Here is a 22,808-nt window from a genome sequence, read left to right on the forward strand (position 1 = left end):
CAAAACATGTACAAGACATATGTAAAGAACACTAATGAAAAACATCAAAAAGACCTAAATAAATTGAGAAATATTCCATGGTTGTGGATAGGAAGACTCATTATGATTAAGATTTAATTCTTCCCAGCTTGATTCAATGAAATTCCAATAAAAATTGCATCAGGTTACTTTCTGGATATTGATAAAATAATTCTAAAGCTTATATGGAAAGTATAAATCTCAATAACCAACACACTATTGGAGAAGAGTAAGGTGGGAGGACCGACACTACTCAACCTCAGGACTTACCGCAGAGCTACAGGAATCAGAACAGTGGTATTGATGAAAGAACAGACAAATAGCTCAATGGAAGAGAATAGAGAACCCATAAATACACCCACACAATTATAGTCAACCGGTCTCTGACAAAGGAGCAAAGGCATTTAAATGGAGAAACAATAGTCCCTTCAGCAAATAGTGAACAACTGTAAATCCATATATAAAAAATCTGGACACTGATCTTACATTTTTCACAAAAAAACTAACTCAAAATGAATCATAGGCCAACATGTAAAATTCAAAAATACAACGCTTCAAAAAATATATAAAATGTATACAATATAGAGCACAGGGAGAAAATCTGGACTGTCTTGTATTTAATGATGAGTTTTTAATACGTTAAAGACCATAGTTAGTGAGTGAGAACTTCAGCCTGAAGTACATACCAGAAGCAGACTTTGCCATCTCAATGGAGAGCTTTGGAGCAGAATCTGCCTATTGGAGGCACCGTTTGTTGGGCAGAAATGGCCTGGACCAAATACCCCTGCCATGCTCAGTCCTTGATGGAAACTGCCCGAGAATATCCAGTCCTTTACTTGAAAGCTGAGGCAGATCTTAAAGGCACTAACAGCTAGAGGATGTCAAATAACTGCACGTCTTGTAATAAAATGGCAAAGTCTTCTGGGATGAAGATCCAAGCATGTACCTTTGTGGCTGCCCCAAGTATGTTGAAAGTGTCAAGAACTGACCATCAGAATGAGTAATATGCTTGAAAATGTCATCCAAATCTCCCAATTCACAGCCTAGTTCTTTAGTTCCTAATTTCTTTTATATCCTAAGCACATATCTGCCAGCCCATATGGGGATCTTCATCAACATATATTTGTCTTGGCAAATATTAGACTTTTTATCCTGAAGCTAATTATCAGAAGAGCAATCTTTGGCTGGATACCCCAATGGCTAATCATCTCACCAGTATTGTTAGTATTATCTGCACATTGGCTAGTCTTCTCTCTAATTACAGTTTAAACAAGTGCAATTTGGAACAAACCCTGAGGAATATTTATTTCAATTTTATGTGCAAATAGATATTTTTTGTGCAATTTATTTTTGTTTTGAGTTTTATGACCCCATATCCAGAGATAGGCTCTGGTCTTTTTGATAACTACACTGCAATTTAATGCTTTATCCTTAAAACAATCTTAAAACATCTATGCATTATTTTTCTCTCATAGTTTCCATTCATGAAGCTTTCTATCGGTCATAATTATAGCGAAGATGGAATCAGATGGACCTTCATTTTTAAGCTCCCTCTTCTCTTCTGCCTTCACCAAGTCCTTCTCTTAAAAACTCTATTTGTGGGGGGCACCTGGGTGGCTCAGTTGATTAAGCTTTCAACTTCAGCTCATGGTTCCTGAGTTTGAGCCCAGCATCATGCTCTGTGCAGACAAGTCAGAGCCTGGAGCCTGCTTCAGATTCTATATGTCCCTTTCTCTCTGCCCCCTCCCCCCCATCACGCTCTGGCTCTCTCTTTTAGAGAAATAAATACACATTAAAAAACAAACAAACCTCTACTTGTATGTTTTTAAATATAATTACATTTGCTTTTCTTTTCAAAAATGCAAATTAACCAGAACTTACCAGTCATGCTTTAAACTTTCTTTTAACAACCATATATCACATATGAGGTAGAGAAAAGATAGGTAGAAGCAACAATGGCTAAAGTCTAGGAAAGGCAGAGAATCTAAACTTTTGTTGGTTTAGGATAAGGGATTCTGCTTATAGCATCATGTAATTATACCTAAGAGCTTAAGATTATTTGTTCAGTCAGGTCCTAGCGATTTTTATTAAGCATGGCATTGGGAACAGAGCCATCAAAATGGGCGGAACAAACATAAAGTGAACCTCATGGGCTTCAGAAAGGAAGGACTCTAATGAACAAGATATTTGTTCTTCTGCCCATGTTCAGGCTGGAAATGTAACATATGAGAAGCCACATGTGCTCCCGACTAAGGACTTCTTTTCTCATAGTACTTTGGGAATAGGATATCTGCTTGAGTCCTGTTTGCTTTTTTTTTTATTAATTGTTTTTAATGTTTATTTTTGAGAGACAGAGCATGAGTGGGGAGGGGCAGAGAGAGAGGGAGACACAGAATCTGAAGCAGGCTCCAGGCTCTGAGCTGTCAGCACAGAGCCCAACGTGGGGCTCGAACTCACAAACCACGAGATCATGACCTGAGTGGAAGTCGGACACTCAACTGACTGAGCCACCCAGGCACCCCTGTCCTGCTTGCTTTCTACCTGGTAGAACAGTAATAATTGCACATTCATTATTGGTAGATGAGAAAATGATGATCACAGAAATTATTGATTTTATTATCTCTTTATTCTTCATACTATTTAATCCCCACCTGCCATGCCTGTCCTCGTTCCCATACATATTCCTAAATTTGAATCTCTAGTTCTAGATCGTGAAAACTCTAGGATTGGGAGGCCAATCCTAAACTTTCTAGATTTCCCAGTACTTCTGTGACCCTTTGGTAGGCTAAAAGTTGAAAATTACTGTGATTGGGGCTCTCCTTGGCTTAGGTTCAATCCTTCTCCTATCTGACTTAATTAGAAAATTAAAGCTTTAATCTTTGATGTCCTTCAAGGGTCAGCTCAAACCATACATCTTCCAGAAATATATAATTCTTGACGAATTTAAGTGCATGATGGTCTTCTCTTTTTAGACCAGGCACTATAGAATCTAACACCAGAATATGGACCAAGTCATCATTTTTCACTGATTGTTCCATGCACTTAAATCCTACCTCAAACATGTCACTCAGGGATCAATTTATTTCACACACAAAACTTGTTAGCTTGAGTTAACTAAAGTAAAACTCATTTTGAAGGATTTCTTGATATGCCCCTGAGATAGTGGTTCTTAACAAGAAGGACACATGAGATTCCGGTTAAAGAACTGCCTTTAAAGACCTAAGGTGCCTATGGCCTCTCTTCAGAGATTTTATTTCAATAGATCTGAGGTAGAGCTCCTCTGGAGTCTGTATCTTAAAAATTCTCCTCACAAAGTAAATATGTCCACCCCTTGATAAAAAGCGACCACTTTAACACTGTTGGGAAATACTAATATGGTTTCAGTTTCAAGTGATTTCTCCCTTTTTTTTTTCTGAGTAAATTCTGATGAGGGTTGCCATAGTTAATAAAAATAGCATATTAAAGAAAAATAGAGAACATCCAGTTGAATTTTAATTGAAAGTAAACAACAATTACTTTTCAGTATGATTGTGTCCAAAATATAGCATGACTTCTACGGTCACCCTAATCCTGACTGATACACAGGTCCATATATATATGCAAACTTATATATGATAGAAGTGTAACTGTAAATCCTGGGGCACAGGAGGGACAATTTAATAATAGTGCCAAGAAAAAGATTTTTCTTAGGCAAACAAAACCAAATTAGAGCACTACCTCACACTACAAACAAAACTTAACCCCAGATTGATTAAATTTGGAAGCAAAACTTTCAAAATTTTAGGAAAAAATGTAAGAGGATACGGATACTTTATGTTCTTCAGGATAGGAATAAGTTTTTTTTTTTACAAAAGACATGAGAGGGACAATCCAAAAGGAATTGGTAAGTGTGTCCATATTAAAATTAAGAATTTCCGTTCAACAAATGAACTACAAAGAAAGAGAAGAGACGGGATGAAGTATTAAATCTCATATGTTCAACAAATGGCTGGTAACCATTATGTATAAAAAAAGTCTCAAAACACTGAGAAACAACCGAATAGAAAAAGGCAGGCATAACAATGCAACTCAGAAAATACAAGCTCACAGAAAATAAATACATGAAACAATACTTCTATTGTTTTATAGTAATAATAGAAATGTAAATTCATTAGTATTAATTGTTAATGATAATTAACAATAATATTCTTTGTCCAATAGATTGGCAAAAATTAACAAGTCTGATAACAGGAAATGATGATGTGGAACAATTGAGATACTAATGAGAATGTATATTAATAAAAAATCTTTCATAAAAACAAGTTCATATTTATTGTAAAGTTGAAAATTATAATATTTTATGATCCAAAAATTCCAATTCTAGAGATAAAGCACAGAGAAATTCCTGTTATGTAGCTCAGAGAAATGCTTATATGTTCACCAGGAGACATTTTCTGAAATGTTTGCAATAAAGAAAATACCACAGTGGGTAAACATATCACAGCTACATGAACCAACATAGATGAATTTGAGAAACAGAATATTTTTTAAGTTCATTTACTTTGAGAGAGAGAGAGAGAGAGAGAGAGAGAGAGAGAGAGAGCGCCCTGGAGAGAGGAAAACAGAGAGGGAGAGAGAGAATCCCAAGCAGACTCTCCACTGTCAGCACAGAGCCTCATACAGGGCTCCGTATCATGAACCGTGAGATTATGACCCAAGCTGAAATCAAGAGTCAGAGGCTTAACCAACTGAGCTACCCAGGCACCCTGAGAAACAGAATATTAAGTTAAAAAAAAACAAAAAACAAACAACAACAACAACAAAACCCCAGAAACTCCCTCAGAAGGCTATATTTAGTACAATACTTTTTTAATGCGCAAAATAAACAAAACTAAATATAGGAATAGTTAAATATTTGATAAAAATTTTATGGGGGAAAAAGGCTAGAGGATTCAATGCAAACTTCAGCATGATGGTTACCTCTCATAGAGAGGCCGCAAATGGAATAAAAGAGGAGGTGGGTGGTCTTAGATAGATAAAATAGTGTCAGTAACGTTTTAAATTGTATCTTAAAATAGTGGGTGCTCATTTTATTGTTATGCTTTATGACTCACATATATCTTAAATATGTTGTGTTCTATCGATCTAATATCCCAGTAAAAATAACAATGAATAAAGTGACATCCTTTGTTCTAATTTTTCAATTTTGTAAGAAAGGTTTCCCCAAAGTATGTGCTAAAAAACAGTTTTCAACTCGCAACAAGAAATACATTTTTCACTGTGACCTAATACACACGCAGATATGCACAACTTCCTACAACAAAGTGTACTTCACATTTTCATATGGAACAATACATACTTGGCAATGCATTCCAAAAATTTTTATTCTAGTCTCTTCTTTGATGCTGACACAGCCCACTAGGATGATTTCATGATCCACTATTGGATCATGACCTACAGCTGGAAAAACATTGCCCTAGAATTTACCAGTTTTGTTGGCTGTCAATGAATATTTTTTTTTCAACGTTTATTTATTTTTGGGACAGAGAGAGACAGAGCATGAACAGGGGAGGGGCAGAGAGAGAGGGAGACACAGAATCGGAAACAGGCTCCAGGCTCCGAGCCATCAGCCCAGATCCCGACGCGGGGCTCGAACTCACAGACCGCGAGATCGTGACCTGGCTGAAGTCGGAAGCTCAACCGACTGCGCCACCCAGGCACCCCGAGTCAATGAATATTTTTTTAAGCAAAGGAATCTGTTGTCTAAAAAGTTTAAGAAATTACAGGTTGAAAGTTTATTGAGACGTCCCCCTTTATTCTTAAATGACTGCTAGGTTAATATGCAATGTGACTACCCAAAGGGACCTAGTGTTCAGTTTCCCAAACTTAACTGATCGTGGAGCAACCTGTGGGACTAGTGACGTACAGACCACACTCAAGAACCAGTTCATCGGGATAATGTCTCCTTCTGTTTCCATCTCAAAATTCTTTTTTTCACTTGTGATTTCCCCAAACACAACACTAGGCATGATAAGGATGCATGAACCACAGCATTAAAAATACCCTGAATTGAAACTGGTGAAAGGCAATACTAAGACCATCTGTCCAGAAAACTACTGATGTCAAGAAATCTTCCATCTTCACAACAACATCCAGTGACACTCCTAATCTCCTCTCATTAAACCTAATATACCTGTAGAAACAACAACAAAAAAGAAATCATTTCAAAATATCTCATTCAATTTGGTTGTCTATTCAATGTATTGATTTTTACAGCAGTTATCATTTTCTACCTTTTAGGGGAAATCTGTAAGGGTTCATTGATCTTAGTAAAATACACTTTTGTGGAAGGACTGTTTATATTGTAATTTATATGGGATAATGTGCACTAAGTTCCAAACAACTGACTTACAAATGACTTACAAATGCGTTTTAGAGAGAGTCATCAATAAACTTGGGTCTGCCTAATACTCTGGAATCTTAATAGATTAAGCCATTACCAATGATTAAATTCCTTTATGAGCATTTCATCTGGAGGAGGAGTGGTAAGACCTGAACTCTACAGGTTTAGGCATGCTGTCACATCAGCACACGGAGACATTTCAGGAGTGTACTTTTGGTGGGGACGCCAAAAGAAGGTGAGAGGGTATCAAAGACAAATTGCATATTTCATTTTATCGATTTGTTTGTTTTTTTTCTTATTTTATATGGGGACATATCATGTTTCATATAGAATACAAGATGAGTCTCAATGTTTACCATTTGGAGTCTCAGGGCTAGTTGCTTTAGGGTCACTGAAATTTCATAAATACGTCTTTTCTCGTAAGTTTTGACTTCAGAACCTTGACTTTCTGAGCAACCAGTTTGTTTCCCCCATCTCAGTGATGTGTTAGAGCTGGAATCACTGGCTCACAGGCCTGATTATGTGCCTCTCTTCCCAAGTTGGGTTAGAATCAGCTATGTTGGGAGTATTTACACAACAGAAATCATGAAATGCTACAACTTGCCTCCTCTTTCTCCACCTATTTCTCCTCCTCCTCCTCCTCCTTCTCTTCCTCCTCCTCCTCTTCTTTTCTTTTCTTCTTCTTTTCTTCTTCTTCCTCCTCCTCTTCTTCTTCTTCTTCTTCTTCTTCTTCTTCTTCTTCTTCTTCTTCTTCTCCCTCTCCTCCTCCTCCTCCTCCTCCTCCTCCTCCTCCTCCTCCTCCTTCCCCTTCTTTCTCTCCCCCTCCTCTTCCTTCTTCTTCTTCCTTTTTTCTTCACCTTCTCCTTCTCCTTCCTCTCTGCTTCCTCCCTCCTCCACTTCCTTTTTTTTTTTTTTTTGGTGAGTTGGTTTGCGAGCACATAGCTGTGTGACATTGACCCCCTACCTCCATTACCACAACTGCGTAACATTGTGTAACTTACTTATTCTCCCTGAACCTTGCTTTAATAGAATAAATATAATTCCCTCTTTTTTCTTCCTGGTCCACAGAGGCAACCTGAGGCTCAAACAAATGTCTGTGCTTATTTTTTGTAAAGAGCAAAGAACCAGGAAAATAAGCATTATTTTATGTGAATCAATTCTGCCTTCTTTATACCTGGTCCTGAGTTGCACCCTCTAAGTCTGTCCTTTTATTTGGTTTTCATTGTGACAGACTGTTACTTTTGCAGTTCCCGATGGGACACACATCAAGCTATTTAAGCCCCTGTGTCCTCTCCTCCCACTGGCTCTGTGCTAAACTGTGTGACAGACCTTGACCAATAGAATGAGATAGAAGGGATGCTGTACCAAGTCCTGTCCTAGGTTTTAAGAGCCCGGAAGCTTATTTCACTTTAAGTCAGGCAAAATATAACATACTGCCATACTGTGAAGGGAACGCAGCTAGTCCTGTGGAAAGATTAAGTGAAGAAAAATAGAGATGCCTCACCAACTATCCCAGCAACCAGCAGGCATGGGAGTGAAGAAGCCATCCTGGGGTTTTCAGCCTAAGATGTTCCATGTGGAGCAGAAAAAAAGCCATATCCAACTAATCCCGCCCCAAATTGCAGAATTGGGAATGAAAATTATTTTGGTCACTTTAAGGCACTAAGTTTTGGAGTGATTTGTTGTCCAGTGATAGAGAATGAAAAGACTCATCAACTTTCAAGATAGAAGCATCACCTCCATTTTTTCAAATGAAGAAACTGAGGGCTCAGAAATGGTGAGGCGGCTTCCTCAAGCTCACAGAGCGAGTAAGTATTGGATTTAGGCTAAAATCCCAGTGTCCACACTCTAGCCCTGTGCACTCCACATTTCTTCATTCACTAGTGAGCATGATTGCAGGGAAACCTAAAACCTTGCACAACCTTGCACAACTGATTGCACAGCAAACCTCATTTTAAAGCTATCCTTCTCCATTGTGACCAGTCGAGGACTACGTACAGTTGTTGCCTAATAGTGGACTTGGAAGGCAACGAGGTGTAGTGGAAAGAGAGAGATACCGAGAGAGCTACACTGTAATCCTAGACTACTCATATTAGGATTCTCCAGAGAAATCAAACTAATAAAATATGCATATATATGAAGAGAGGGTTTAATTTCAAGAAATTGGCTCATCCAATTACGAAGTCTGGTGAGTCCAAAATGTGTACAGCAGGCCTGCAGGCGAAAGACCCAGGAAAGAGTTGATGTTAAAGTTCAAGGCCAAAGGCCTTCTGCTGGCAGAATTCCCTCTTGCTCAGTAGAGACCACTCTTTTTTCCATTCAAATCTTCAACTGATTAGATGAGGCCCACCCAAGTGACAGAGAATAATCTATTTTACCTAAAGTCCACCAACTAAAATGCCAATCTCATCCAAAAACACCCTCACAAAACAGCCAGAGTAATGTTTGACCAAATATCTAGGTACCATGGCTCGGCCAGGTTGACACGTAAAATCAATCATTACACCAGTCATTCTCTAGCTGTGAAGCCTGGATCCAGTCCCTTAATTTTTCCGAACGTCAGTTCGGTCCTTAACATGGCAGGCATGTTCATATTTTCCTCACAGAGTAATGCAGATGACTAAATGGAACAGAATATACGAGGCTCTCAGTACAACACTGGTTAGTTTACATGGTGGTGGACATTGCAGGACATGGGAACACAGGGCTCGTGCACTAGAGGATTTTAAGAAATTTTTCGAGAAAGGAAATACCACTGTGAGGCATTTTCTTGCTTTGTATCACAGGGCCCTTCTGTCAGAGAAAGGCAGTGGGAACACATCAGGAACCCCCTCACTGCCCACTAACTACATAGGTTGCAATGGTCCCTTTTCATAAAGTTGGCTCAGTAGCACAGTTTTTTTTTTCCTCCAAACATCTCTTTAAAGAAGAAGAAGAAAAAAATACTTCATTCATTCAAATTGCTTTCCACTTCAGAGTATGCATGACTGCAAATTCGACTCCAATCTCCCCAAACACCCTGTTTCATGCTGATGAAACTAAAACTTCATTTTTGTTAATTTTTTTTTAGTGTTTATTTTTGAGACAGAGAGAGACAGAGTTGAGTGGCAGAGGGGGAGAGAGAGAGAGAGAGAGAGAGAGAGAGAGAGAGAGAGAGAGAGAGAATCCCAAGCAGGCTCCAGGCGCTGAGCTGTCTGCACCGAGCCCGATGCAGGGCTGGAACTCAGGGTCCGCGAGCTCATAACCTGAGCCAAGGTCGTACACTTAACCGGATAAGCCACCCAGGCGCCCCAGAAATTAGCATTTCATTCGAACTGCCCCTCCCCTGAGAGTGTACTTTGACTATGCCTTCCACTCAGTCAGACCCTCACCTGCTATATCTGAGCAAGGTCCCTCCTGGTCTAGGACCTCTTGTGACCCAGTGACGTCCTCCATGTACAAACTGAGACTTGTGGGGTGCCTGGGTGGCTCAGTCGGCTAAGCGGCCCACTCTTGATTTTGGCTTACGTAGTGATCTCATGGCTCATGAGATCAAGCTTTGCACTGCATCGGGCTTTGCACTGACACTGTGGAGCCTGCTTGGGATTCTCTCTCTCCCTCTCCCTCTCTGCCCTTCCCCTGCTCATGCTCTCCCTCAAAATAAATAAATATTTTTTTAAAAACTGGGACTTGTAATTCCTAGGACTTAATCTATAAAGATTAAAGCTTTGATCCCTGAAGAAATGAAAATCCCCAGGAGCTCCAGCAGAATGAGGGAGTCCAGAGAAGTTTAATTTAACACAATTGGGACATGTACATATGTGTGCAAATGTGTGCGTGGGTGTGTGTAAGAATGCAGTAGACAGCGTGGTACCCTTGCGTTTGGAAAAGGGAAGAGAGGCTCTAAAACATAAAGACAAACTTCCATCATGTGCAAATCTCATTTAAAACTGGCCCTTCACTGAGCCAGGGGACCTAACTGAGGGTTCTTTGTCCCAGAACCTTGGGAAATCCTAGGAGGCAGGCACTATCACATGGGAACCAAAAATTGTAAGCTTTCTTTTAATATGGGAAGGGCAGACCCAAAGGTACCAGCGGAGTGTTCATTATTGGAGGAGGAAATTCCTTATTGAATAGAACTCCCACTGGCTTTATAGGCTGTGTATAGTTGAACCATTCACCGGCTAAGAAAAAAAAAAGTCATAGGGCAAGATCAGCTTGAATCCCACACTGAACCCTTAAAAGAGGCTGCATGTGCTTCTCCGCAGGGAGGAGGGCTCTCCCAGAGGAGCCTCATCATGGCTAGCAGAAGAAGTGTAATAATAACGAAGATTCACATAGCTCATTAGACATTACATCAGTTATCTCCGTTAATTCTCAGACCAATCCTGCAGGGGAGGGAGGACTGAAGTGTGGGTTCATCTCACTTCCAGAGAAGCTAAGTGCCTTGCCCAAGCCAAGGACTGCTAGACGGATAATTCAAAAGGGCCCAGTGCTTGTTCAATTTTTTCCCAGTATAACAGGCAGAGGACAGAGATTGCAAATAAAAATTCAACTGAAAGTGAGGAGTAAGCATTTCATTAAAAATCCTGGCTCTGGGTAGAGAAAGAAAAAAAAATTTTCAGCCCCTTGGATACCACTGTGGTAACGCTATAAATCATTGCACAGCACACTTGAGAATTTAGGGTGATTTCTTAGCTTCAGTAATAATTGTGAAAGCACACATTTAATGTAATAATGATATATCATTTCATACACACACACACACACACACACACACACACAAACACCATTAGGCTGGCAAATTTTTAAATTCCATAATACAAGATGTTGACAAAATAAGAATAAATAAAAACTGTTACACACAAGTGGGGGTATAAACAGATACAACTATGTTGGAGAACAATTTGACAATATCTAACAGAGTTGAAGATGTACATAACCTATGACCTAGCAGTTTCATTCCTAAGTGTTTTCTCTGAAAAAAATGTCTGTATAGTACATGAGGCAGCTTTCATAGGACTGTTCATTATAGCACTGTTTATAGTAGTTGAAATTGAATTTTAAAATTGGGGTGAGGGGTGCTTGGGAGGCTCAGTCAGTTGAGTGTCTGACTCAGGTCATGATCCCAGGGTCATGGGATCGAGCTCTGCATCAGGCTCTGAGCTGAGTGTGGAGTGTGCCTAAGATTCTCTCTCTCTTCCTCTGCCCTTCTCCCCCAGTCGTGTGTGCACTCTCTCTCTCGCTCTCTCTCTCTTTTTAAAATAAAAAATAGTCACTTAAAAAATAAAAATAGAGACACATTGGAATAAACCTATGACAATTCACTTGTCACTTCATCCATCATGTGTGTGCACATATATGTGTGTGAGTATATACATGTCTACTATGTGCTAGACGAGATTCTAGGTTCTGGATACACAGCAGTGAGCAAGACTTAAATAAAGATCTTGTCCTCATTTATATTTTGGTGGAAACAAGCAATAAACCAGGAAACAAACATATAATTTTAGTAAGGACAAGTGCTATGAAGCAAATCAAAAAGAGTCAGGACCTAGAAGGCACCTTGGTTGGAGAGGAACATATTTCAGACGTATGGGTCAGTCTGGCAGGCCTCTCTTTGTTAGGGCAACATTTAATCAGGTATTTGGCTGAACATGAACAGAGAGTACAGGAGTAAAATACAATCACCCGAATGCCTGGAGAGTAATACGTATTAGGGGATGTCACCCACAGGGACACGGATTGTGAGGTGGCAAAGTGGTAGTTTCTGAAGCTCAGTTGTGTAGAGGATGGCCAGAGGTTGATGAGGAGTGGAGAATAAAAACAGTTAAAGAAATATTCCTTTTGTTAATGGATTTTTTTTCAATATGGTATTCAGTATTTATTCGGTATGGTATTCAATAAACTGCAGGATAACAGAAAAGGAAATTGTCACAAAAATCTAAGTTATTATGGAAATGGACCAACCAAGAATAACAGTGACAACTGACATTTAATAACTACTTAATACGTGTTAAACGCTGTGCTAACCTTTCTTTTTTTTTTTTGTATATCAATTCACTTATTTGTTTATAACGATTTTAATTGTTTGTAAGAATCTTTAGCGTGGATACTAGTACTCTTGCTTTACCGATGAAGAAATCACGGTTTGAAATGTTTAAGAAATTTGCTTAATGTGACCTAGTTAGCAAGCAGCAATGGTGAGACTGGAACCCAGCTCTACCTTTATTGTAGGCTCCCAGCCACTCTATCAAAAATCTAGGATGTTGGTGTGAGACCTGCTTTGTTTCTTGGCAAGCCAGATAACCACTGTTTGGACAGCATCCGCTTTGACTCTCATTTCTTCAGAGGTCATGTATACAGCCCATCTCCTTAAACTGACCATCTATTCCTGATCCAAGAAAGGCCAAAATGCAGAGATGAAAGGGAGATTATTTCTAGCGCCTGAAGCCTTGTTCACAAGGCTATCACTTTGAGAATGGCTGAGATTCTTCCCCTTCTTCCCTTCAATCTATTTCGCCACAAATTAAGAGACTGTCCATAACAAGCAGTCCCCAACCTTGGGGCGGGGAGGACAAGAATGGCAAATGAGTATCATTGCACACATTCACTGCAATCCCTTGGAGAACAGAGTTGAGAGAGATTTCGAGAATTATACGGAATGCTGTTGGCAGATAGACCGGGTGAGACAACCCGGCTTAATGAGCTCAATTTACTGGCAATGTCAATGACCACACCAGCAGGAAAAAGGCTTGGGATAGTTCATATTAGATGTTCTTGAATGTGCAATTCAGTGTTATCCTGTAATCCGAACTCAGTTTTGCTCCAGTTGTGATCTTATCTTTTGCAGCACAAACCTCTTCCAAATAATTCCTCGAACCTTCTTCACAGGGAGCTTTTATCCAAATCACATCTCTTGTCCCCTTGATTATTGTTTTCTTCATTTGGCCATGGCTTTTCTTGTTATAATATAACAGCAAGGGGCTCTGTTACCTAGGTAACCAGGCATAATGTCTGTCCTGGCTCATCTTTGTTGGGACCTGTCTATGCTTGGAGGGGACTCTTGACGTGCTCTTGATTCACTGCACTCCTAAGGGTACACGACTTGGCAACAGGGAAGCGTCCTTCCTCTCTATCTGATGGACAAGAGCTGTATTACCAGTCAGGCCACATTCACCATAACTTTCAGCAGTGTATCGTTTTATTTTCAATATCTCAATATAAAGTTAAAAGTTTTACAAGCCCTCATATTTATTATTCCTCAGACTGCCTACCTTGCCCAACGGTGGATTATAATTTTATAACTTTAACTATCTACTTTAATGCATTTTATTTTGACTTCCTAAGTTTGATACAACTTTTTCCTCTGTTACAGAAGCTTCCCATTCTGATTGTTCCCAAAACACACCACACTAAACACTTCACAGATTCCATCTTAATTAGAATATCAGATTTGGAAAGATCCTCAAGGTCAAGCACTATTACATTTTCATGTGAGAGACGAGGACAGTAAGGGGCAAAAAGGAGAGGACCGGGGCCTGGAAGCCTTAGTCATACAACTGGAAGACTAGTAATTCATTAATTCATCTATTCTTTTATTCATTCAGAATATATATTCACTATGTGCTAATCACTATTCCAGGCATTAAGAAATGAGCTATAGGGGCGCCTGGGTGGCGCAGTCGGTTAAGCGTCCAACTTCAGCCAGGTCACGATCTCGCGGTCCGTGAGTTCAAGCCCCGCGTCAGGCTCTGGGTTGATGGCTCAGAGCCTGGAGCCTGTTTCCGATTCTGTGTCTCCCTCTCTCTCTGCCCCTCCCCCGTTCATGCTCTGTCTCTCTCTGTCCCAAAAATAAATAAACGTTTAAAAAAAAAAATTAAAAAAAAAAAAAAAAAAAGAAATCAAACCCTAAAAGTCTTAGCGCTATTCTGACCAAACTCTAGGTTTGACCATCCACAGTTGCATTCAGAAACCAAAATTAAGGTCACAAGACATGAAGTAAGGAGTTAGGTTTTTAGTCTCGTTTGAGTCAATAACTAGCTAGATTAGACAATTTTCGTGATCCCTCTGATCTCACCTATGAAACAGCAGTATAGGGCTAGATTACCTTAACAGTATCTCTTTTACACCCAGAGAATTAGGATTTCCACCATAATCACATGGGAAACCTTAAAATAACAGAAATATCCAGGCTCCACACTGGTCTGACTGAATCATAACCTGTACAGGTGAGGCCTCAGTAGTGGGAATGGACCACTCAGTAGTGTGGCCTTAGACTCCAGGTTTTGGTCATCGTGAGTGCTCCTTGACTGACTGCTTCTTATCCTAACTGCCTGTTATTTATAACTATTCTCTAACCTTAAAAATTTTTTAAATAATAACTTGAGTAATTTTGGGAAAAGCCTGAATATTCAGTAGCCACGGTAAAAAGTAGTCATCAAACAGATTTTATACGTGCTTAATTAATCAATTACAGTTCTACAGTCATGGTAAAAGCAATCACTACAACTCGTTTTATACCCACTTAATCAGTCAGTGATTCACTTCAATGAACAAGCTTCCTAAAACCAACTAGTCAGGAATAGCTCTTTACTTCAAAAAGTCAATCAAGTGGGCACACAAACTTCCTATGTACATGCATTCAACACCAATCTCATCTAAATAGTCATGGTTTTACAACTGATTCTAATTTACTCAATTCTGCTGAATGCCCATATTCTTCCCAAAACACCATTAAGGTCATAAGTCTGCTTTCCTTGAAGAGATCATACTTGATGAGCGTAGCTCTCCTTACTTAAATAAGCAATAAATTGAGCTTTGAATTTTTGTTTCAGATATTGAGTGGTGAGATTGTCTGTAGGCAATTCTGGAGGTACCATCAAGATTACTGTAAGCATTCCAGAGACCAGTGGATCAACAGAAACATTCTTTGGTTTTCTTGTGCCAAAATTCGATTGGCACCTCAACAGTAATTGAACTGTAAATTGTTACATTGGGCTCTCATAAATGACCTCATTTGGTTATCCTAGGGTTTGCAGAAAACAAGGTAGGTTTCATTTATTAATTTTTTTTCTAAATATAATTTATTGTCAAGTTAGCTATTTATTGTCAAGTTATGCAGTGTATACAGTGTGCTCTTGGTTTCGGGAGTAGATTCCCATGATTCATCACTTACATACAATAGCCAGTGTTCCTACCAACAAGTGCCCTCCTCAATGCCCATCACCCAATTTCCCCTCCCCCCCCCACACCCCCATCAACCCTCAGTTTTTTTCTCTGTATTTAAGAGTCTCTTATGGTTTGCATCCCTCTCTGAAACTATTTTTTCCCCTTCCCTTCCCCCATGGTCTTCTGTTAAGTTTCTCAAATTCCACATATAAGTGAAAACGTATGGCATCTGTCTTTCTCTGACTGACTTATTTCACTCAGCATAATACCCTCCAGTTCTATCCACGTTGTTGCAAATGGCAAGATTTCATTCTTTCTCATTGTCAAGTAGTATTCCATTGTATATATAAACCACATCTTCTTTATCCATTCATCAGTTAATAGACATTTGGGCTCTTTCCATAATTTGGCTATCTTTGATAGCATTGTTATAAACATTGAGGTACATGTGCCCCTATGAATCAGCACTCTGGTATCCAAAACAATGTACACATCCAGTGCAGTCCCAATCAAAATTGCACCGGCATTCTTCTCAGAGCTAGAACAAACAATCCTAAAATTTGTATGAAACCACAAAAGACCCTGAATAGCCAAAGTAATGTTGAAAAAGAAAACCAAAACGGGAGGCATCACAATCTTGGACATTAGCCTCTACTACAAAGCTGTAATCAAGACAGTATGGTATTGGCACAAGAACAGACAAATAGACCAATGGAATAGAATAGAGAACCCAGAATTGGACCTACAAACATATGGCCAACTAACCTTTGACAAAGCAGGAAAGAATATCCAATGGAAAAAAAGACAGTGTCTTTAGCAAATGGTGCTGGGAGAACTGGACAGCGACATGCAGAAGAATGAACCTGGACCACTTTCTTACACCATACACAAAAATAAACTCAAAATGGATGAAAGACCTAAATGTGAGACAGGAAACCATTAAAACCCTAGAGGAGAAAACAGACAACAACCTCTTTGACCTCAGCTATGGCAACTTCTTACTTGACACGTCTCCGAAGGCAAGGAAAATAAAAGCAAAAATGAACTATTGGGGCCTCATCAAGATAAAAAACTTCTGCACAGCAAAGGAAGCACTCAACAAAACTAAAAGGCAACTGACAGAATGGGAGAAGATATTTGCAAATGACATATTGTATAAAGGGTTAGTATCCAAAATCTATAACAAATTTACCAACTCAACCCCTGAAAAACAAATAATCCAGTGAAGAAATGGGCAGAAGATATGGATAGACACTTTTCCAAGGAAGACATACAGAAGGCCAACAGACACATGAAAAGATGCTCAACATTGTTCATCATCATGGAAACACAAATCAAAACCACACTGAGATACCACCTCACACCTGTCAGAGTGGCTAAAATTAACAACTCAGGAAACTACAGATGCTGGCAAGGATGTGGAGAAATGGGAACTCTCTTGCACTGTTGGTGGGAATGCAAACTGGTTCCTCAAAAAATTAAAAATATGATTCAGCAATAGTGCTACTAAGAATTTACCCAAGATATGTTTTATTTTAAAAATTTTTTTTAAATGTTTAATTATTTTTGAGAGAGAGAGAGACAGAGACAGAGGCAGAGTGTGAGCGCAGGAGGGGCAGAGAGAGAGGGAGACACAGAGTCGAAGCAGGCTCCAGGCTCTGAGATGTCAGCACAGACAGAGCCTGACATGGGGCTGGAACTCATGATCCTCAAGATCATGACCTGAGCCAAAGTCAAACGCTTAAACGACTGAGCCACACAAGCGCCCCTATCCAAGGTATGTTTTAAATAATACATTTTTAAAATATTTTTAATTTATCTACTTAATGTTTTCATCTAATGGAATATAATTATAATACATGCTTTAATGTCCTCTGGTAATTCTAACATCTGGCTCAGTTCTTGGTCATTTTCAGACAATTGATCTGTCTCCTCATTAGGAGTCATTTCCCTGCCTCTCTGCATACCTCAAAACCTTGGATGGAGTGACAGACAATGTGAATTTTAACTGGTTGGTGGCTGGATATCTTTGCTCCTATAAATTTTTTTTAATGTTTATTTATTTTTGAGAGAGAGAGAGAGAGAGCAAGCGCAAGCTGGAGAGGGGCAGAAAGAGAGGGAGATAGAGGGTACAAAGCAGCTCAGACCCCGATGTGGGGCTCAAACTCATGAACTATGAGATCATGTCCTGACCTGAAGCCAGACGCTTGACCAACAGAGCCACCCAGGCATCCCTCACATAATACATTTTGAGTTTAATTTGGAGACCTTTTGATTTGAAACTACACCATTTGGTAAATTTTTTTTTCTATTAATGTGCTTATTCTTCACTGGTTACTTTGCATTTTATTTGGTTTGTCCCTTAATATAATGTTGTTATATATGCATAGTGTGTGTGTATTTTGTGAGCAGATGGCTGGGCTTCTTTTGTCCTGACTCATCTTTCCGTTGCACATATAAGAGTGTGCTCCCTAAGTAACAAAGACATAGGCTTGATCAGTCTCCAATCCATCTTGCCAGTTCATGAAAATAGATCATTTTGTTTATTTCATATTCCAAGTTACACACTTGTATTTTGATCACACAGCCCATTCCTAGCCTCTGTATGGTTAGGGAACCCAAAATTATTCATAAATACACATTCTTGGCCAATCATGGTGGCCTTTCCTTGTTTGTCGTGAGTCTATCAGTCACAAAGCTATAACCTGCTCTTGGGAGAACAGCTGCTCTCGCCACATTAATTTTTGTGCTTATCTTGGTGAATGGCAAAATTATTTTTATTTTGAATAACAATAGCTATTATGTGGAACTTTTTACATGTCAAAATTTAGAAGAGCTTCAGGAAAAAAATAGGAAGCAAGAAAATCAATCATTCAATAGTCAGTTTTTTCGGCTTGCATGCTGACTTCAAATAAACAAAATGCTGACTTCAAGAAAATCTCTGACAGAGGCCCCCTTGCTCACTCCTGTTAATCTTTGGAAATGTACGCTTTTTGCATCTCTCCTTATCTATCATATCTTACCTTCCATTGCCTCCTGCTCTTTCTTCTGACCTTCTATCTTTGCTCCCCTTTGGGAGCAGACGTGTTCTCGGGAAAGAAACAATCACGTTGCCCACAATGTCTTCTTATTCCTACATCAGAAAGCAATATATAAAAGCTGAATGTAAGTCCCTGTCTAGGGAAAAGTTGAGGGCTACAATTAAAATTTCTCCTACACCTAGAAGTTTGACCAGAATTTGCAATAGAATTCAGGATTTTACTAGATAGCTTTTTTCCTGGATGCTCATAGCTATCCTGGTTTGTTCACTAAATTGTTAGCTCTTTAGACAGGAAAATTGGTAAAGTACCAAAGACGGAAAAACCAGGAGAGAATTTAAATAGCCCTGTTATGCTTATTTTTAAAAGGGCCCTTGGGAATGCAAGCTGGTGCAGCCACTCTGGAAAACAGTATGCAGGTTCCTCAAAAAAATTGAAAATAGAGCTACCCTACGACCCAGAAATTGCACTACTAGGCATTTATCCAAGGGATACAGGTGTGCTGTTTCGAAGGGACACATGCACCCCCATGTTTATAGCAGCACTATCAACAATAGCCAAAGTATAAAAAGAGCCCAAATGTCCATCGACCAATGAGTGGATAAAAAGGATGTGGTGTGTGTGTGTGTGTGTGTGTGTGTGTGTGTGTGTGTGTATGTATGTATATATATATATATATATATATATATATATATATATATATATATAATGAAGTATTACTTGGCAATCAAAAAGAATGAAATCTTGACATTTGCAACTACATGGATGGAACTGAAACTGGAGGGTATTATGCTAAGTGAAATTAGTTAGTCAGAGAAAGACAAAAATCATATGACTTCACTCATATGAGGACTTTAAGAGACAAAACAGATGAACATAAGGGAAGGAAACAAAAATAATATAAAAACAGGGAGGGGGACAAAACAGAAGAGACTCATAAATATGGAGAACAAACTGAGGGTTACTGGAGGGGTTGTGGGAGGGCAGATGGGTTAAATGGGTAAGGGGCCCTAAGGAATCTACTCCTGAAATCATTGTTGCATTATATGGTAACTAATTTGGATGTAAATTTAAAAAAAATAAAAAATAAGACAAGTTAAAATAAAAAAATAAAAAACAAAATAAAATAAAAAGGCCCTGACAAGGCATTAAATGAATGAATGAAAGAATGAATGAATGAATGAATGAATAAATAAATGCTACATGAAAGCAATTCCAGAGGGCTTTCTCTTAGAATTAGATTGCATAAGGAATAAAAATTGTAAGCCAAATAAAGGCAAATCAATAGCAGTGTTTAAAAAAATAGTCTTTAAAATTCCCACATAGAATTTTGGGTAGACACAACAATTTAAGAAAAGAGAAGCTCATCTTCTTTTTTCATATATAAGCTCAGACCTGAATTAGGGGACTTTATCAGAAAAAAAAAGTTGGGGGGCAAGTCTCAATGTAGAGTGTCTTCACCATGTAACCAAACATTTCCAAAAACTTGTGAGAAGGTAAAAAAGCTAGGAATCAAAACACACCTCAGCTTAATAGGTAGAATTTACCTTATAGATAGCACTTCCAGATGAAATGTATTATAGAATCATTATCATTAGAAGTCTCAGAAAAATATCTTGGGTATGATTAATATCTCTATATTACATTTGATTAAAGAAATAAATAATTAGCTATAATTCCAGAATTCTTATGGGCAAAAACCTCGTGTACTGAGATAGAATAATTAGCCCAGAGTACATAAGAATTCAGATCAACTTTTGTCAGATAGTCATAAAATTCTTTTTTGTATTTATTAATATGGTAGGCCATATTCTAGAGCTTTTAACTCAATCACATGTTATACTTCAAAGATCCACAGTTATGCCTTGACCCAGGAGTCAAGGTTCTTCTTTGCCTCAACAATTTCAGACTAAGCTAAACTATTCAAAGTATCTTCAGATTTCATACCAGTATCATCTTTAAATCTGATGATACCACATGCAACATAATCTCTATTCCTAACTAATAACAACCAACATTTTTTTGCTAGACAACTACCTAATTATGAAATATTGTTAATTGTCTCTCAATCTAAAAATTCTTCTACATTTACTTAACAAAAAAAATTTCTTGATTGTGTTTCCATGATTCAAGAAGTATCTGTGTCCAGAACAGGTGTTTTGGACATTCCCTTAAGTCTTAATATATTTTTGTTATCAAGTCTTGTCTTAAAAATGAAGAAGAATAAGGGCACCTGGGTGGCTCAGTTGGTTGAGCATGCGAGTCTTGGTTTCAGCTCAGGTCATGATCTCACAGCTCATGAGTTTGAGCCCCACATAGGGCTCCGTGCTGACAGTTCACAGCTTTCTTGGGATTCTCTCTCATTCTCTCTCTCTCTCTCTCTCTCTCTCTCTCTCTCTCTCTCTCTTTGCCCCTCCCCCAGTCATGTGCACATGCTCTCTCTCTCAAAATGGATAAATAAACTTAAAAAATGAAAAAGGATAATAGCAAGTTGGATATGTAATGATTACTTCAGTCTCTTGTAAAATCTAATCCCTTACTGGAAATCAAATTGATTCAAATAACTGAACAATGGTCCTTTGTAAAACACATCAAATTGTTAAAAGTAAAAGGGTAAATATATTCTCTGATAGCCAATATAATTTTGAAATAGTTTTTTTCTGGGTTAGGATAATGTTCAAACTAAGAAGTTTCCTTCCTCCTCCAGAATTGCTATTCTCAAGGTGGAGACTCATAGTAAAATAGAAAACATTAAAGTTACATAAAATGAAAAATTGCTATCCTAAAGGTGGAGGATTACAGTAAAAGAGATACCATCAAAGTTACATAAAATGTTTTAGCATATCAGCATGCTAATATGATTCCCTAAACACAGTCCTTACATGTAAATCTCTTAAATACAAAAACAATTCCATGGAAAAGTTAAAGGATTCCAGTAGAGACACAAAGTTTGAACCAAGTTCTAAAATAAATACTAGAAGCAAATGGGTTTTAAGATTCATAAGAATTATTCTAGCAGAGCCAAGATGGCTGCTTTCTAACACTAATCGAAAGCTCAAATGGACACTTGCCAAAATCTCCCAGGAGATGCATCACAGTAGAGGAAAAGGGTCCACAATATAAAACACTGACAGGGAGAATTTTCTAGAAGATGAGGGCCATCCATGATATACCCGTATATATAAGAACTGTAAAGGTAGATATGGAATGGAACCATGATCTAAAAGATTTTATACACCGGGGCGCCTGGGTGGCTCAGTCAGTTAAGTGACCGACTTCGGCTCAGGTCATGATCTTGTGGTTTGTGAGTTCTAGCCCCACATCCGGCCTCTTGCTGACAGCTCAGAGCCTGGAGCTTGCTTTGGATTCTGTGTCTCCCTCTCTCTGCCCCCCCCCCCCCATGATCTGTCTCTCACCCTCTCTCAAAAATAAACATTAAAAAAATTCTTCAAAAGATTTTATACACTGCCTCCTGTTGCAGCTTCATGCCATAATGAATATATGTTTCATACCAATGTTTATTTGCTAAATGGGATAAAGCATTCTATTGTCAAAAGTCATATCACTCACTGTGGATAAAAAACAAACCACCACCACAACAAGCTGCTAAACTTTGTGTTCTTACATGTGGCTTAAGAACCTATCCAGACAGGGATGGAGCAAACCTTCAGTGACAGGTGCTTGTGAATGAATTATACATGGCTTTGCCCCTTACTCTGAAACATCACTCTCATTATCAGCCACAAACTCTGAAAACATGGATAGGATTTCAGAATTGTAATATTTGCAACAAGCAGAGACTTTAAACTAAATTTCTCTGGAGATCCACCAGAAACAATTGGTCCATGAAGTCCAATAGCCAAAGTCAAGTTCATTGGAGCAAATTAATGACATAGACAGCATCTACCTAAACCGTCAGAAGGAAAGACTATCCCAGTGAGCTGAAATCACTGATTGTCACACTCCATGTACTTTTTGTTCACTACACTTTCGGTCATATTTACCTACTCACTAGCTTCAGTTTATACTCTTCTAACTTAGGACTACCAAAGGTAGAATCTAGAAGTTGAAGAGAATTATTTTTATCATAAAGCCTATAAATTATGGTTCCAGAGTGTCTTTTAGTTCCTTCTCATAAATGTTTAGTTAAACTTTCTTGCCTTACAGTTTGTTTATGTCTGTTTCCTAAGTTTTATGTTCTTCTGCATAGTCTCTGTCCA

General features: G+C 38.6%; 1 long non-coding RNA gene across 6 annotated transcripts in view; it reads right to left on the bottom strand.

Annotated features, from left to right (window-relative positions):
• LOC109496209 overlaps positions 1 to 18,709 on the bottom strand; it is a 198,658-nt gene extending 179,949 nt beyond the window's left edge. For 2 of the 6 annotated variants that reach the window (XR_006592479.1, XR_006592475.1), the window contains exon 1: positions 18,574 to 18,706. This is a non-coding gene — a long non-coding RNA (uncharacterized LOC109496209). Of the gene's footprint in view, positions 1 to 18,573 lie in introns of all 6 variants that reach the window. The other 4 variants (XR_006592482.1, XR_006592478.1, XR_006592476.1 and 1 more) reach the window with 4 other exon arrangements.
• Between the last annotated feature and the right edge of the window lie 4,099 nt (positions 18,710 to 22,808).

Source organism: Felis catus, chromosome F2 (genome assembly GCF_018350175.1).
Source record: "Felis catus isolate Fca126 chromosome F2, F.catus_Fca126_mat1.0, whole genome shotgun sequence".
NCBI classification, from domain to species: domain Eukaryota; kingdom Metazoa; phylum Chordata; class Mammalia; order Carnivora; family Felidae; genus Felis; species Felis catus.